The sequence below is a fragment of the Vicugna pacos genome, chromosome 1 (assembly GCF_048564905.1).
Source record: "Vicugna pacos chromosome 1, VicPac4, whole genome shotgun sequence".
In the NCBI taxonomy this organism is placed as follows: domain Eukaryota; kingdom Metazoa; phylum Chordata; class Mammalia; order Artiodactyla; family Camelidae; genus Vicugna; species Vicugna pacos.
Window position 1 is genome coordinate 118243242 of NC_132987.1, and position 17790 is coordinate 118261031.

Consider the following 17790-nt stretch of genomic DNA (forward strand, 5'->3'; position numbering starts at 1 on the left):
AGCATCCTTCACCCTCCATGGTTCACCTGCACTCAGAGGGGAATTTTACAAACCCCGGATGGGGACAAACTGGAGGCAACTGACCAGATCCCGCCTAGCCCATGGAGGACGCTGTAAGCTGGGGTGGGGGTCCCAGGTGGTTTCCAGAAGTTTTTAAATCTGACATAACCCCCCATAAGCAGTTCCATATCTAACCCAACTGAAACAGATCTGTTCGAAGGTAAAAATGTGTATTTTTCCCTCTCATCATACTTGAAGGTTTTTCTGTCTTGATTGAAGCCAAGATGAGAATTGGAATTGCTGCAGCCTTTTTAATTTTTATTTATTTTTAGGAAATTATTTTTGGGAAATGGTTCTCTTGGAAAAGCTGGTTCTTGTGATCTTTTCTGCCCCGTGTTCAGACATCTTTTTAGAACTTTGGATAAAAATCCAGACTTTAGATGAATATTCTTTTTACATTTGACACACATGACAGTCTTGCTTTCAGTTAAGTGGAAAGAAAGGAAGAAGGAAAGACAGACAGACAGAAAGACAATTTACTGAATAGTCACTCATGTTTTCTGTTTTAGGCTAAAAGGTCAATAGCATTGATCATCTTCCACTACAAAATGATTAGCTGTGTTATTTGAAGACAGCTCATATGGTAGATTGCAGACCTGACTCCTTAGAATCAGATTATGATGTAACTTTTACTCATTGGATGGGAGGGAGAGTGAGTGACAAACACTGTTATGTGAAGATTAATAATTTGCCTTATTTCCCTCATTTACCCTCAGAAACTTCCAAAAATACTTAGATCATTGAAGTATTAAAACATACAGAATAAAACCTATCCCTGGTGACAGAAGCTTCATGGTTGCTGAGTCTAGAATTTTCCCACTCACCTCTCAAATCTTCAGGCATGTGTTTATTACGCCTTCCCTCCTTTTGTGAATTCCGTCAGCTCTTCAACCTCAGGACCTAATTGTTCCACATCTCCCCAAATAAAAAAGAACAAAACTAGCTTAACGTCACCAAAATGAAGAATATTGTCTTAAACTTTGAGTGATTTTGTGTATTCATACTGCTTCGGTGTTTCTCCTTTCTCCTTTCATCCTTTTTAAAGGCTGTTATGAATGGATATGAGCTGTATTGTGTAAGGTCCTGCAAGAACTAAAACTTGCCAGAGGATTAGCCTACGATTATAATTCATGTGATGTATTACTTGTTGCTCACAGGAACCTACACAGGCATATGTATGCCCACAATAGACTAATCTGAGAAGAATGCAGCCTAATGCAAACTGCGTGGGTGGTGAGTGAGAAGAGCTGCTTTGAGCCTCAACCCACCTCCTTCTGGCTGTGTGACTTTGAGAAAATCACTTACCCTCTCTGGTTTCCACTTCCTCGCCCTTAAAATGTGACTAATTATGCCTTTTGGGATTTGAGCATCCAATTAATCACATTTCTAAAAGAGCTTTATAAATTGAGAGAGAACACTCAAATGTTAGTTTACTAATAAGAGCTGAGACTGGAAATATGCATTAAAATAAGAATGAAAGTTCACATGTTAACAAACCATGCCATTCATTTATAATCTTTCACCAGTCTACTTGACAAATTAATTTTTTGAGGGGCTATGATGTGTCAGATGTCCCTCCAGGAACACGTAGCCAACAAGTCAGGTGTGGCTGAGCTCTGAGATGGAGCAGAGACAGTCACTGATGAAGAGGACGATTTAGACAGTGCTGGGTGAGGTACAAAGTGAGAGGGAGAGCTGAGGCACAGAGGTGGGGCCACAGGCAACGAGGAGGCACCATTTGGGCTAAACCTGAACAGTGATGAGTGATAGAGAAGGTGAGTGAAGAGGGAGAACTTTCCAGGCGGAGGGAACAGCTGGTACAAATCATCTGGGGTAGGATACGGTCAGATCGCACAGTGAGTTTTCCCTTTTGTGTTTTCCTCCCCCTCTGTGTTAACCCATTTTAGATGGGAGTTTTATAACATCCTCCCTCCCGTGAGGTCTACCTGATTCTAAGATCTGGAGGAAGACCACCAGCGTGAAGCAGTCTGGACCTTACGTGGCTTCTCCATTGTCTCAAGCCCTGAGCCCCTGGGAGCCCAGTGTCCTCTCTCAGGGGCCACCGCGCTCTCCCCGGCAGCCAAGGAAGACTTGCTTCATGGGAAAGAGAAGGACAGGAGGACGGAGAGCGATACAGCGTTCCCACTGGGGAGGCTGGGACAGGGAGTGACAGATGCCTGGGCCTGGAATCAACGGAGAGGAGGGGAGGAAATGGGGGAGGTCTCAGACCTTCCCCCCTAAAAGCAGAGTAACACCTCGCCCTTTCCTGCCTTCATTTCGTTCAAGCCCCCAGAACAGCTGCAGCCGCATGCAGGGAGGATGAGAGGGTACACAGGAGTGTGGGACCCCAAACGCAGGAAAGGGGACATATCTTCTTCCAGCATATCAGATTGCTCCCTGTTCCCTCCAATTTAAAGCAGATGCAGAGCCCTGCCTTGCCCAGGCGCCAAGGCAGGGGACTGCGGGAGTGTGCCTTTGTCTCCTGGGCGACAGAGACGCTTTGCTTCCCTGCAACGTGTTGTCTCTGGATCAGTGCAGGGATCTCCTTGGAGACAGTGCCGGCGGGAATCCTCCCTCTTAGGATTTACCAGCGTCCACTCTGGCCACGGGACAGCTGGTGACCCACAGGGGCCTTGGACTGGCCTCCCTTGGCAGCTGCACAAAACGGCTTGCTGGGACACACAAATGCGTCCCAGAAAGAAGCCCGCTGCCTCTGTTTCCAGAGACTGAGAGACGGCTCCGTTTCGAGGATGGAATTCTGACCATTTCTCAGAAAGGTCCTAGACTCTGCAGACGAATGCTGGGGACGATTTCAACATGGAATCTCAATCCCAGCTTCCGTGCTGCAGAAGAACTCGATTTTACCCATATCTACCCAACTTCTCCACGTTCTGAGATCAGGGAAGACACAGGCTATAGGAACAGATCAACATGGCCATAAGGGGACTGAGTTAAAAGCACACAGTGTCCCTCTGTTTATACACAGATTTGGCACACGTGTCATCTGGATGGGTTCATTCCAATCTTCCCAAGAGGAGGGGCTTTTGTTAATATTCATTTGGAGCGGAGGGGGGCGAGGAGGAGAGAACGGGGGTAAAGGAGGGCTTGTCAGAAAAGATAATCTGGTTATTTATTTATAGTTTATTTCCGCAAAGGGGCCTTAAAAAAAAGGCTTTGATAAGAGTGACCAGAGTTTCTTAAAGATTAACTGGCGTCCTTTAAACGGGCATTAGCTTTCTTTTATACAGGTGTTTGGAGGACTCGGGACTGGGTGTCCATTAGAATCTGTCTTGGGTCTGTGGATTCCCTTAAGACACACTGCTGACATCGTGGCCTCCTTTCTCAGATTTCTCTCTCTCTCTGTCTCTCTCTGTCTCTCTCTCCCTCTCTCACTTTCTCTCCTTCCCTCCCTCCCTCCTTCCCCGGCCCTCCCTCCCTCCACTCAATCTCTCCCAATCTCTTCCTTTCTCTCTTTCAGTTCCTTCAGGTAAATCCTACCCAAGCTTGTACCAACTTGTTTTTGACTGACAGCAAACTGCAAGAGTGTTTTCTTCATTCTAAGAGAAACTTAGAGACCTGTCCCTCCCAGGGCAACCTGCGTGGACGGCTCGTCCCCTCGCCTCCCTTGTCCTAACTTCCCATCCAGCCAGGCTTCTGCATTCATCCCTCCTCACAGGTAAGAGGTACAGGCTTCCGTCAGTACCGAGCAGGCTGCCCGCTGGAGACACTGCGGAAAAACTTGACTTCGAAAAGGTAATGAAAAGCCTATGATCCTTTTAAAACTGACTTAAATCATTCAAGACGTCCAAGCTTATCTGGGGGATTTACAAGTGCTGTTTGCCTGTGGAAAACGGGTTTTTACTTAATGATGGGGCAGGAAAAAAAAAAGGTGGGGGGCTTTATTCGTGCCTGTAAAACAATATCCAGATGTTGTCTTGTTTGCTGTGGGTGTAAGAGATCTAGATGGAGAGAAAGAATTGCTCTGCCTTCTCTTTGCAAGTGTTTTTCCTCCTAGTGTCTGTGAGAGCAAGTTTGTTATTGATTTTCAGTGATTATATAGTTTGGGGGGGCCGTCCTTCGGCATGTACTTCCCTGTCAGTGGAGAAATCAGTTTAGGCTGGCGTCAGGCAAAACCTCACCAGAATATTTTAAAATCTGTTACCTATCCTCATGAGAAAAAAAAAAGTTATGTAAGTTTTCCGTGGTAGGTATAAGGAATGTAAACAATTCTGACTTTGGAAACATTAGGAACATGGTTCCCAACCCATGGATAATGGGTTTTATACCCTGTGTATAATTTCATGGGAGTCTAGACTGTTCTCAGCTAATAAATGTTATACTGGGTGAAATTTCCATGTTGTTCCTGTGAGGCTAGTTTTTTTTGTTTTTTTTTTTTTAATCTCCTCTCTGCACTTCCGTGTTTAGCTGCCTGAAGGGAATAAGAATGTGTTGTTCAACAGAGGTCTCTTGACCTCATGATTTCTTTAAGTCACCGGTTAGGAAAATTACAACCAAGGCAGCATTCAACTTGGCAAAATTAAAGACCAAAATTTGTCCCACTTCATTCACACATTTCAGTTTACCTCTTCTGATCAGAAGATATCTTAATCTTCCTTTTTTGTTTTTACCTTAAAGGGAGGATTTTGAAAAAAAAATCACAAGCGATTCTTTAAGTTCCTTTTCTGAAACCTCAGAATCACACACACACACACAATTGTCAATCCCAGATCCTACCCCTTTTTCTCCCTCTCTCATAAACGTTTAAACAAATATGTAATGATCAACAATAGCCTTAGGTAATAAGTTCTCTCAATTTAAAATTGTCCTAAAAATCCAAAGAGTCAAATACAGAGACCGTGCGTTTTGAAATGCCATCATTTTATGAAAGCTAAGTATCAGGAGACTTCTGCTCGAACAAGTAAGCTCTTACCTTACACACGGCTCCCCTTGGCGCTGTTCTTCCCCTGGGTTGTACTTTTTAGCCATTTTCCTCCTTCCCTAGTCATCAGTATAATAAATGACCACGCAGGGGGCAACCCAGAGGTCGTACGACAAGTCTCCGCAAAAGTTTGGAAGGCAGAAAAGCGTCACCAAGTAGCCAGTAGCCGGATCTCAGAAATGCTAAGCAAATAACGGAGCTGACAGGTCCTCACCAAGTTAAGTAAATGCATAAGGAGTTTGGGGGGGTTAGAGAAAGAGACAGCTGATTTGTGTGATTCTGGTTGCTTAAGGAAAACACATTTTTAAAAATCCCTCCCACCCTCTCACCACTCCTTCCTCCCACCAACAGTTGTGGTCATTTTACAGAAAGAGCTGTTTCCCCAACTTCCCCTCCCCACACTTCCAGCCGGTGCAGACAGCCCGTGTTTGGGGGGGGAAGGAGGGAGACCCGAGGCTCCCCGCTGCCAGCAGCCCCGAGGAGCCAACAAAAGCAGGTCCGCTGGCTCCCTGCACGCTCTCGCTCTGCCTTTGCGTGGGGGAAACCATGGAAGGGCTGAACTTTCTTGTTTTGGGATGTGCCTGTGTAATTATACACCTGAAAGACAGCATGCTTCATACAAGAAAAACCACCAATGTGTGGCTTTAGGCACCAAATAGAGGCAAACTTTTTCAGGCCGAATCACTCATGTCAAGCACCTGACACCTTTCCTGCCGCACCTCCTCTCATGTCAGAGACACGGGGCAGCCCACCGACGTCCTTCCTCCCGCTGCTTCAGGGTCCAGAGCTGATGGTCGAGTATTTCTTTGCCTGGTGGACACAGCAGAATCTTAGAACCGGCACAAGGGTCCACAGGGTCAGCTGTGAGCGTGGCAGAGTTGCCGAGGACTGCTGGAGGCATGTGAGTTCCCTGACCATTTCCTTCGGCCGCTACGCTGCAGGCAGCCCAGCTGACCCCCGCCCCCCCCCCCCCCCGGCAGCAACGCCAGGGCTTCGCGCGGGGGCGCATCAGGTGTCTCCAAAGGTGCGGTGTCAGCGCTTCTTTTTTTTAACTTAAAATTTTTTTTTAAATTGAAGTACAGTCAGTTTACAATGTTGTGTCAGCTTCTGGTGGGCAGCACAGTATTTCAGTCATACATGTACACACACATATTCCCCCTCATATGCTCTTTCATTATAGGTTACTACGAGATATCGAGTATAGTTCCTTGCACTACAGAGCAGAAACTTGCTGTTTATCTATCTTATATGTAGTATCAACCCTTCTTTTCAGTAAACATAATTCTGCTCCAGAAAGAGTCCGAGAGCCATGGCAAGAGTTAATGTTAGCTTATGCTGGCCGAGCAGACTGTGGTGCTTGTTAATGGGTAAGTGAAAGGTGCACGGCAGACCGAGGTTATGACCCCCGGTCCTCTCTCCAGGCCTTCATCTGTGACTTGTAGACACACCTGGGGAGGCGGCTTGGGTGCAGTTGGAGCGGCCGGGCTGGGCAGGAGCAGAGCAGAGGAGCAAACTGAACTTGCCCTGTGCCCCTCAAGGGTGCAGCGTCACAGAAGGGGGCAAGTCTGACTCAACACACCTGGCTCTTTGCTGCCACTCTGGTGGTTTTCTGCCACCAGTTTTAGAAATGGGGAGAGTGCAGTGTGGCCAGAAGTAGTCAAACCCTCCGACAATCAAAGGAACCAAGGGCAGCCTGCTTCCCCACCTTGGAAGGGAGAACTGAGGGCACAGAGGAAGAGAGAATAACTTACAATCTAAAAGCAAAAGTTCTGGGAAAGAAGTTTTATTTGCTCAGTGTTACTTTGTTAGGAGAAAAGGGGGAAAAATGAGCATGTGGGCATTCCTGCTAAAACGCAAAGCCAGAAAGGGGAGACTGAGAAATGGCTGCCCACACCCTCCCCCGGCCGGCAGAATGCTCAGTGGGCTGATGCGGACAGTGATGTGGGCAACTCCTCACAGTGCAGCTGGAGTTCACATAGAAAGTTCAGCCATATTCCCAGGGCTTTTCAGCCAAAAACCATTTTTGCTCTTCTGATAGAGGCTGGTGCCTGTGAGGAGTCTGTACACCTACCTTCCCTTCGATTGGTATCATGCATCACCTGATGAAGGGCTCCATCAGCCAACAGTCACTGCAATCCAGTTTGATTCTAGACGTTCACACATGGCCTAACTCCAGAACACAGTCTGTGCTTCCGGACCTAAAATCCTCCAGCACAGAACTCTAGATACGTTAGTTATGAGATGGAGATGAACTTGTGTTGCCTGATCAGGTTCATGGCATCAGAAGATACATAAGGACAAGCGGGTGGTCTGTGGTACCGAAACACACCCTTCCATAGGAAACAGTGAAAGAGAAGGCAGCATCTGTGCTACCTGGGGGCTGAGGACGTAGAGGAGATGCTGGAAAGAATCAGCAACAGAATGAGCACAGTTTTCTTTTGTTCTTCCCTGTGACCCTGCCGCTCAGACTCAGAGGAAGCTAGAAGTGTATTGATCCACATTAAACACAGCAAGCCGTTCCTTCCTGTGGTGTGGTGGAGGGGTCTGGTCTGTAACCAGGGGGCTGCACTGGCTGCTTATGCCCACATTTAGGGTTCCAGGTTCAGGGAAATGACCTCAGGGTCTGACTGTGTCTCTGGGATGACAAATCCCACCCATCCTCAGAGTCACCATCAGGGCCATCGGAATACAAAGGAGTGGCTCAGAGGAGGAACACCGCAGAAAAGGATCCAGTTCCCAGGCTGTTTTGAGGACCCAGGTGGCCAGATTTGGGTTTCAAGCCACATGCTATTTCAGTCCATGTTGCCCAGGTCGGGAGCTGATCACTATGAACTTCTTGTGAGTTTTCTCCAGTGCTGGGAACAGAGGCTGATCAATATTTTACAAAGCTTGAAGATGCTACAATTTTAAGGGCCCTCTTTAAGGGAAAGGAATGATTGAAACGATGACTATAAAATTAAGTACAAAATTTGGAAAGGGCTAGGGCAAGGGAGGAGCCCTGAAGCTTGCATTCCATTAACTTCATGAGAAATCCACTCTGTGTCATAGGTAATAAAGGCTCAATACTTGTTTCCTGAAGGCATGGTTTATTAATTTATGTAAATTAGCTGCTGGCTGCCCTCTAAGTAACTCTGAAAAATGATAAGCAAAAATATCAAATCATCATGTTTATACACATCTGATGATCGGTGACATATGGAAGCTGATCTGAGTGATGCCTAGAACGTTTCTCATTTCACTGGCAGATTGTCGTGAAAGGCAGATCCTTGAACCGTGGCCGAAACTTCAGGTCGTTACTAAACCCAAGGGTAAGATGCTATCCAAACTCTGTTTTCCCTACAGCAGAGGATGTGGGAACTGAAACTCATGGGGCACTTTTTCCATTTGAAAAGCCCTCAAGTTAAAACCCAAAGAACATCATGCTAATTGCGAGCCTAGAACCTGGACAGATATTAGAAGCATCAGGGACACCCTTCTCTTTTAACAGACTTGAGGGTTTGTCCAGTGAAATATCTACATGTCTGGCGAGGGGCAGCCCCTTCTGTTTCTACGAATCCTGCTTCCAGTTCCAATAGCAGTTAACAGTGTCATTTCTCAGCATGAATGCTTGCGAAACCCACACCTTCCAGGCTAAATAATGCTCTGGCTCAGTGATGTTTACGGCTTCAAATATTCGCAGAGGGATATCTTGCTCATCCTCATCTTCTTTGCCAAAGAATGCAAGGTTGTTCCCCGAATGAATCTGGCTTTCTTACTTCCTCAGTTACCCCTTTGTCTAGCCCTGCCTTTGAAGAGCAACGTTGAGACATTTATCATTTGCTTTGAAATATCATGTAATCTGACATCACCTCTACGCTTCCTACCAACCCCACCCCACACACCTGTCACAAGTGAAAGAAAATATATGGGCTCTTGGGGGACACTTGGCTCCTTTGTCAAGAATCCCCTAAATGCAAGGAGTGAGAACCCACCCTGTCTTCTGCCTAGTCTCAAAAGTCCATGGAAAGAATGTATGTATAAACAGATAGTGAGCTACATTACATGCAGACATACATGTGCAAGTGACAAAGGCAATGTGGGTGTGTGTTTAGCCATAACATTAATAATGAAACTGACTGTGTAGATATAGATGGAATATTCCAATGCCAACAATGTCACAATACAGTGGTGCTTTACTTTTGGTATCTTGTCTTGTTTAATAAATTTCAAATCTATAATTTCTACCTCAGGTCTATACTGAAGATTAAGTGTCCCCAAAATTGCCTTCTAGACAGGGTTGCTATAGTGACATTGATCTTAGCATCACTCTTTAACAAATTAGGTGGGTAGCATGTCATGTGACTCAATTCTCATGGACACGGATACTGTGATAACCTGATCAAGAAACGCTCAGGGTTGCAGCTCCTGGCACCACGACCCACATGACCCCTGCTGCCTTGGGAAGGTGAGAACAGTGAGGGCTCCACTCCAGTGCCTTCATAACCCAGTCCCCTGGGAATTGGGGGGAGCCCCCTTAGAAGCTGGCCCTATGCTTCTTGCCTTAGAGGTCTGGGGGCAGGACGAATCCCCTAGCCAGAAGGCTGGAAGGAGCATCCTGAAACACAATCAAGTTTAATAGTAAAGCAGCATCTCTCCTGGGAAGTCCCGCTGGCCAGCAATGAGTCCTGAAGGGAGTTCTGTGCTATTCTTGCCCTGCAAGGAATATGAAGGTCTATGCTCCGATAGGTTTGGGAAATCCGTCAGAGTCTATAGTTCCCACTTGGAAATTCCCAGTTATCCTTATTATATTAAAAAGTCTAAGAAATCCAGCAGCAAAGGCATCCTTTAACTTTGACTTCCAAATTGTTTAACCATTCTGTACTACAGAGCTATCTCCCACCTCCCTCCACCTCCTTCCAACTATTATTCACTCCTCTGACTAGTGTGTCATGCAACCTACTGGGGACACTTTTGCTGACCATGATCGGTGTAGGGTGGAAAGTTTTCATGCACTCAAAGAAAGAATGTGTTCTGAGTTTCATACGCCACTGGGCTGTGAGATGTACTTTTAGGACTGCAGGTGACTGGCCAGCCCTTGAGCCTGCAAAGTAGTCAGGCAAAGTCAGCCACAGATAATTTATTTACTTTATGTCTCTTTGTCTCTTCATGTACCTTTTATTTCCCCAAAGGATTCATGTACATTTATTTACAAAGACACATCCACATACCCTCCCACAAATATGACTTGAATTAAAAGTAGATGGAAAAGAAAAATGAGAGTAAGCCTCAAAGAAGTAAGTGTATTAAATCATTTACTTATATCAGTTTTTATCTGTTTTTAAAAACCACAAACTAAATGTACACAGACCCACAGTGGCAGAATCTTGTGTGTGACTTCAGAATTAGACATAGGTTTTAAATATGCTTCACATTTGACACTGGAAATCAGCGAGGCACTCTTTGAATCTAGTTGTACGCGCACTGTATTTTATAATTCTTTTGAAACACCATAGGGATTCTGCCTCTGAAAATTTCTTACTTTTGTCTTGTCCTCACTATGTCTATAATTTAAGGGTCTGTAAGTGAGATGGCAAACTTTCTCCATTGACTTAGGCTCAGGCTTAGCATCAGCACCAAGGAACCACCTATGAGCCACCAGGTTTGGGTCCGGAGGCTTGGATAGACTTCCCTCCCCCTCTCGCTTGTAGCTGGTCTGTCCCACTTGGTCCTTCTTTGAAATGGCCTGTCCACTTGTCTCTCTCCCCAGCTGGGTTGTAAGCTGAATGTCAAGGGAGATTCTACTTGATCCTTCCTCTGTGCTTCCAGAGCTTGGCCTGAATAATTCTTCAGGCAATGCTTGTTGAATCAACAGGCCTTGACATGAAGGCACAATTTTTGCTGTAATTACATCTTCCGTTGAACCATAACCTACATCCATCCCATCCCATCCCACAAACACAGAGCACAGAACTTTGTAATCTAAAGTATTGTGAAAACATATGTATCTGAAAACTCCCAAATAGTGCATTTTCTCCTTTGACGACCATTACAAAGAGACAGAGTTAGAATTGTTTAAAGGGAGTTATTAAAGGGGAAGACATATTTTTATGAGTGAGAAGAAACAGAGCATCAAGTACCTACAATACAGTAGCTGTGTGAACCCCATGGAGGGAAGATAGGAAACACGTGGGGTATTTTGGAAAGAATAAAATTGAAGTCAAACAGAAACGTGGATACAGAGCCAGTGGGGTTCTCTGTGGACTGAAAGTTTGACCCTGGAGAAGAAAATAAGGGAAAGAAAGGAGAGGAAAAATGTACTGCAGTCTTGGTGTGGAAAGGGTGATCTGCTCCATGGCGTGACCCATCCAGGAGATCAGGGAATTCGCAACACTTCAGTCTCCTTCAAATGCTATGCTTAGATACAGTCTGTGTTAGCATACCTATGGCAGTAAGGGTACTTGGCTCTCAATGTGTTTTAAATTTTAAGATGAAGAGAATTTTCTCAGATTTGCCCATTTTGAAGATGAAATATTATCGGGCTTAAACTTTTAAGAGCCACTTTCCTGTGATTACAATCAAATGTGTTTCATCCCGCCTGGGAGTGGCCGATGCCAGTACATCGTGTTTCAGAGTCTCAGGCTGCACGAAGATATGTATATTTAAACATACATTTTATAATTATGGATGTTAACCTGTCTAGTCCAGTATCCTGGGCATGTTCTCCAAGCGGGGCTCTTTGAAGAGCACGTTGTTGAGTTTTCAGTATCTGAAGAAACGATCTGTGACCTCCTAGCGCCACAGTTGGTGAAAACGTGTATTTCATGGGTTTGTTCATCAACTCCTATCAGGATTTCTGGCTAGTTAGGCTCCGCCCCTCGGTTATCTCCACCCAGTACAGGTGTCTGGTAGCTTGCTCTGCAGGAGGCTGGGTGGCTGAGAAGATGTGAGTGAAAGAGATTTAGTCTTTGATCTCATCCCCCATTCCACTGTTGGGAGGAAGTGCGGATGGGAGTGGAGGTAGAGAAATAATTTAAAAAGAAAAAATTTACTCCAAGCACACAAAGGGCTGCAGTGCCAGGCAGACTGAGACAAGAATGGCATGCATCCTTAATGAAGGGCTAGAGAGTCAAAGAGGGAAAGACCAGATCCACCTGGGACAGTCACAAAAGGCAGAGAGCCCTGGAGAACAAATAGGACTTTGAAGGTCAGGGTGGGAGGAGAAGCCATCGGAGGTCAGGAGACCAGTAGGCACAAAGGTGCACCCGGAGGCAAGTGTAGTGAGGCCTGTGAGGTGCGAAGGAGTTGAGTGTATGTCAGGGAAGGAGTGGGAGTGACAAGAATCGAGATGATGCTGGCGATGCAGACACAGCCCAGGGCCCACCAAAGGCCACGCCATTCCAGGTGCATCTTTGTTCTCACAGCCACCGCCTGCCCAGCGGGCTTTATTATGAGCCTTGTTTGAGGGATAAGGAGAGCGGGCTGGGGAGGCGCAGCTACTTGCTGATGGTCACAGGTTTCAGGAGGGAGCCTGGGCTTTGAAGTGAGGCTGTTGGTCTCTAGAAGCTAGATCTTTAAGTTTTGTGCCCCAGGAACTGAGAGTGGAGGGCAGGCTGGTTGAAACGGCTGTTTGGGGTTTGGGTTGACAAGCCACGAGGAGTCACTGCAGGTTTGGACTGAGATGCACTTGAGCACATGTATCCGGCAGTGACTTGTCAGAGGGGGATTCTGAGAGGCTGGGTATAAGGAATACAGACTTGGAGGAGGGCAGTGGCCACAGAAAGGCAAAGGAGGACACACACAGAGATGTGTAAGAAGGGAGCAGCTCTGGGCTCGCGCTAGATGAGGCAGGAGGGAAGGAGTTTCAAGGAGGCCAAGTGAGAGAACGAGGGTACCATCGTTTGGAACCAAAAATCAGGAGAAGTAGCTGGATGGAGGGAGGATAATGGTGGTGATGTTTCGGACCAGTCCATTCTGAGCATTTCTCTAGGTGGGGGGGGGGGTGTCCCAGGGGATGTCAGAAACACAGATGGAATCTCCAAAGAGGTTCTATTGGTGAGAGGTAAAGGAATGGGACTGGGAGTGGTCAAGAGGGAGTGGTGGAGGATGCTGAGAGAGGATAAAGAGAAATAGCAGAGGATGAGTATCAGACCCTGGGAACATAACTGGGGGCGGGGGGTAGTGAAGAGGAAAAGTCCACCAAGTGGAAAGAAAATGAATCATCAGAGCAGCAGCTGGAAGACCAAAAGGTCTCCTGACCCAGTACCAACAGGCATTAGGAACTCTCTGAAGACACTGCTGCGAATACCCACCTCGACTCACGCATCTGAGATCAGGAGAAGCGATTTTGGGAGTTGAAGGTGAGGAGCAGCGGAGAGGCTGAAGGTGCCAACAAGAAAAGATGGTGAAGGAGGGCTTGGTGGCCCCCTCGCCATGCACACTGCAGAAAGAAAGTCAGAGGAATTGGGAGATCATGGTTCGGCTGGCGCATCAGTCTCAGAAGCCTGGAGGGTGGCTCCCTTTGAACCCGGCAGTGTCATGAGTGTCTTTTCCTCTGTTCCCTGTTCCAAGCCTGGCTAACCCATTCCCCTTCCTCCTTAAAATCAATCAAGCCATTCACTAAATTAACATCCGTCATGATTTTAAAAGTGTATGCTCAACTCAGAGGGTGGTTGCACACGACTCTGAGGGAAGATTCCAGCAAGCCGGGCCCCTTCAGATGAATACCTGGCTTTTGTGATTTACGTGAATCAGTTGTCTGAGACGTCCTGGATCGAGCACAAGTCCATTCTTGACTGTGTTTCCAATGGAAAGGGAAAGATAATTCAGTGTCCAAACTTGCTAATTGCTGCCGTGATTAAAGCAAGATTTTTCAAGTTTACTCTTTTACAAGATCGGCATCCTTTTGAACACAAACAGGATCTGACGGATAGTCTAGGGAGACGGCAGGCAACGCCAGGCCCCTCAGAACTGCTCGTTGCTGCTGGCTTTGAAGCTGCGGTTTAAAGTTTGTTTTGCTGGGCTGTCTTCTGCCTTTTCAGCGCTGTTCTGGGATTAAGCAAAACTTCAGCGAAACCTAAGGTATGGTATCATAGCAGTTCTGAAAAATATGGAGGTGGACTTAAAAATCACAGCCTTAATTCATTAGCAAAAGTCAAATGGGTAATATTTTGCGAACTGCTGGACAGGAAATTCGGTTATCTGATAAGTGCTCTTGGAGCCCTAGGGAAGAAAAGGTGGGCGAGGAGTGAGGAAAAGCCCCGTGGCAAGTGATGGTGGAAACTGACACACAGAGGGTCATTCTGTGAAGAGCGGCAGGCTGGTCTCTGGAAAAGAGACTTTGGACTTGGGAGTTGTCATTCCTGGATGTGAATTTCAGGTGTGCAAACTCCCTTAGGGGAGGGGCATCGACCGTCAGAGCCTCAGCGTATATTGTGGGGTGTATGGGGAGTAATCAGCAGAGGTTGGTCCCTTCTCTCCCCACTCTGGGTCCCCACCCTCCCCACCATCACCCCCCACCCCCAGGAGCAACACAAGGCTCTCCCTTAAGGTAGCTGGTGAAGAAAAGCTTGGACTTGGAAATGGAAGCCCTGGGTTGGAGTCCTCACTTTTGAGCTGTTTGATCCTCCACACATTACCTCACTTCTTAGTTACTCATTTGCTAACTTGAGAAATTCCTCCCCACGAGAATAAAACTGAAAAGTGAAATGAACAGACTTTTGTGAAAGCGTGGGGAAGCCACTTCTGCTTCTAGGAGTCAGGAGGGAACAAGCATTCTCAAAATGACCAAAAAGCAATCCTCCTTTCCTCCCTGGGGACCTAATTCCCTTTTTATACAATTCTGCTTTTTAAAAATTTGCTTTATAAGGAAACTCAAAATTCCAGAGTCTAGGTTACTACCCTTCCAAAATCTTCAAGCAGCTTTTTGAAATTTTTCAACTTTTAAAAGGGATTCTACGCCTGTAGCTGCTCAGACTTCAGTGAATGAGAGCTTAGCGTTGGCACAGCTGGCTGACTGGGCTTCCTTCTAGAAATGACTGCTCTTCTCAAAGCGAATTGAATCGGAAGTTACCTTTGTAATTATTTGTTGAGTTCCTTCATTCTTTTCCGTGAAAAATACATAGAGACATCATCAACGTTAACTTTCTCTTAGGTTTTATAAGGAGAGGAGAGGGACAAAGAGAAAGACTGTGATCCTGGCATACAGTTGAATCACGCTCTGGAATCTGGGTGGGTCTAGGAAAAAGTACAGACTTCAGTGGAAAACATATATGGGTGTGGGAGAAATCCCTGTAAACTGTAAATGGACTTCACACTGCACGGGCTGGTATGGAAAGAAACCACCATGCTCCCAAAATCAGAGATGAGGAGACAGAGTAAATTTGGCACCAAGAGAACACCAGGAGCCCTCGGGAGCTGGGGGTGTTTGCAGTCAGTAGCCATCTGAACCAGCTCTGGGGACCCCAGTAGTCGTAAGCATGCACGTAGCGCAGTGTCCGGGAGTTACCCATTTGATGACCTGTTTATCACCAAGCTTCTCCATCACCCGACCTCAGTTATGCACATTCCCTCCCCACCCACTCGGGCCCGTGTTTTGTTGCTTCTGGATTCACCCACCTTGTCACCGTTGCCCGCGAGGTCTCTCCCTGAAAGCCCTCATTTCTTTCCTTTTTCTATCAGAGTCTCATTCTCCCCTTCAAGGCCTGCTGAGCTTGGGTTTTTCCCTTCTCCGTGGAGCCTGACCACTTCTGCACTTCCTGAATTTCATTTTCTCTAGGCTGAATCAAACCTAGACTGTGTCTGTACCACTAAGAGCGAATCAAACACTGTGTCCCGATTTGAACATCTGTGAGGCACAGGTTCCACCTCTTTCCCCAATCAGATTACCAGCCCCAGGACAGCTGAGGGCACAGGGCACGTCATGCTTGACCCAGTGAGAACCAACTAGCTACCCTTTGTTGAGTCCTAGCTTATACCTTGAGTTAGGTACATTCAACTCACTGTTTGTAGTTCTAGTCTCATGCTAGGCCAGCTTTATTATCTTTTCCAAAAGAAGGAAGCTGAAAATCAGGGAGATTAAATCACTTGTCCAAAGTCACCAGCCCAATTGCTTTCCATACAACATCTCACTTCATCATCAGGGAGACCCCAGCAGACAGTCGGCAACACGAGCTTTCAGACATTAAGTAACTTGTCCCCTGCCCCCATCCTAACCAGCAGACCTGAAATTTGAACCCAAGTCTGTGGGTGGCTCCAACCCTGTACCTTTACACTGTATAATGGCTTCCCTATCACCCAAATGCTCAAGACAGAGTTGAGCATGGAATAATATTAGATTTACAACAAAACTGAGAGGGAGAGATTTCTCATACATCGCCCGCTGCCCTTATCAACACGGCTCATCAGATGGTACATTTCTTAACCAAGGATGACAACACAGCCTCATCATCCAAGTCCATCGTTCAGCACAGGGCTCACTCTTGGTGCTGAACGTTCTATGGGTTTGGACAAACATGTTCTGACACGTATCCTCCATGATAACCTCACAGGAGAAGTTTCACTGCCCTAAACACTCTCCATGCTCCCCCTGTTCCCCCTGCCTTCCCTAACCCCTGGCAACCTCTGATCTTTTTCTGTCTCCATGGCTTTGCTTTTTCCAGAACTTCATGTAGTTGGAATCATGCAAGAAGTAGCCTTTTCAAATTGGCTTCTTTCACCTCGTGACATACACTGAAGTTTTCTTCATGTCTTTTCATGACTTGATAGCTCATTCACCCTGTAGATTTTTGAGAGGACCAAGGCAAAACTGGACTCCTTGTCCTTGGCTCTGTAGTAACAGGCTGAAAAGATTTATAAGCATGTTAACGTTTAAGGGAGTACATAACTATTTTATCATCTGGGTCACCCATACTTCATACATGCCATGTGCCTCATAAAGAGTTTGAAATGTGGCAGATACATCTCTAGCCCATTTCTTGAATAGCCAAAGGTATTTCTGAGTGACAGCATTGTTCTCATCTTACAGAGCCACGTCCCCTTCACCCAAGTCCACCAGAAAGCACCAGAATCGGCAGGGGTCTCAGCTGCGTGGATCCATCTTTCTAAACCTTCTCGATGCAAAGCAGGGTTGGGCATCTTCAAAGACAGGTATTCTTGAAGCCCATATTGGCTTAAAGAAGCTCAGATTTCAGTTGAGTCTCTCTCCACGTTTTTATTTGAAATTTCACATCATAGAAAGCTAAAGCTTAGGGGTGTTTCAGAGAAGTTCGCCCGACCCTCTCTCCCATCACAGACGATGTGACTTGCCCGCGGTTTTGCAGCACGTAGAGGGAGCCTGGACCCTGGGACCCCTCCCCCAGTCTCCTCCCATCCCAGGCGAGGCCCAAGAGGAAAAGACGAACCCGATCTCAGGGGGAAGCAAAATGACTGGACTGCCTTACAGTTTGGAAACAGATGAGACGCCTGAGTAGGAAGAAATAGGGAATTAGTTAAACATTTGCAAGTTTTAAAAAGACACAGGATTCCAGCTTTTCCTAAACTGTTGACATTTGTCAGTAGTTCCTTCTCTGAGCTCTGTCCTTCCCAAAGAGGGTTCTGTCAGGGAAACCCCTGGGAACCGGGCTCGGTGGCATTTTAGCGCTTTTCCAAGCAGAGGATGGAGAGCTGCGTGCTATTCTGACAGCTTATGCTGTGCAACCACCCAAGCTCTGGCTGCCGGACCTGGTCCTTGTTACTCTGTGCAGATAGTCCGCATCTTATCCTGAGCTCATTGTGGGGACAGACTGTGCAGGGAAGAAACATCTGTAGAAATGCAC

General features: G+C 46.5%; 1 protein-coding gene across 2 annotated transcripts in view; it reads left to right on the forward strand.

Moving 5' to 3' along the window:
* The first annotated feature begins 3582 nt into the window (after window positions 1–3582).
* The window catches only part of KCNJ15 (potassium inwardly rectifying channel subfamily J member 15), a 46904-nt gene continuing 32696 nt past the window's right edge, over window positions 3583–17790 (forward strand). For both annotated transcript variants that reach the window (XM_072969183.1, XM_072969175.1), the window contains exon 1: window positions 3583–3813. The gene's annotated coding sequence lies outside the window, so the exon portion shown is untranslated. The remainder of the gene's footprint in view (window positions 3814–17790) is intronic.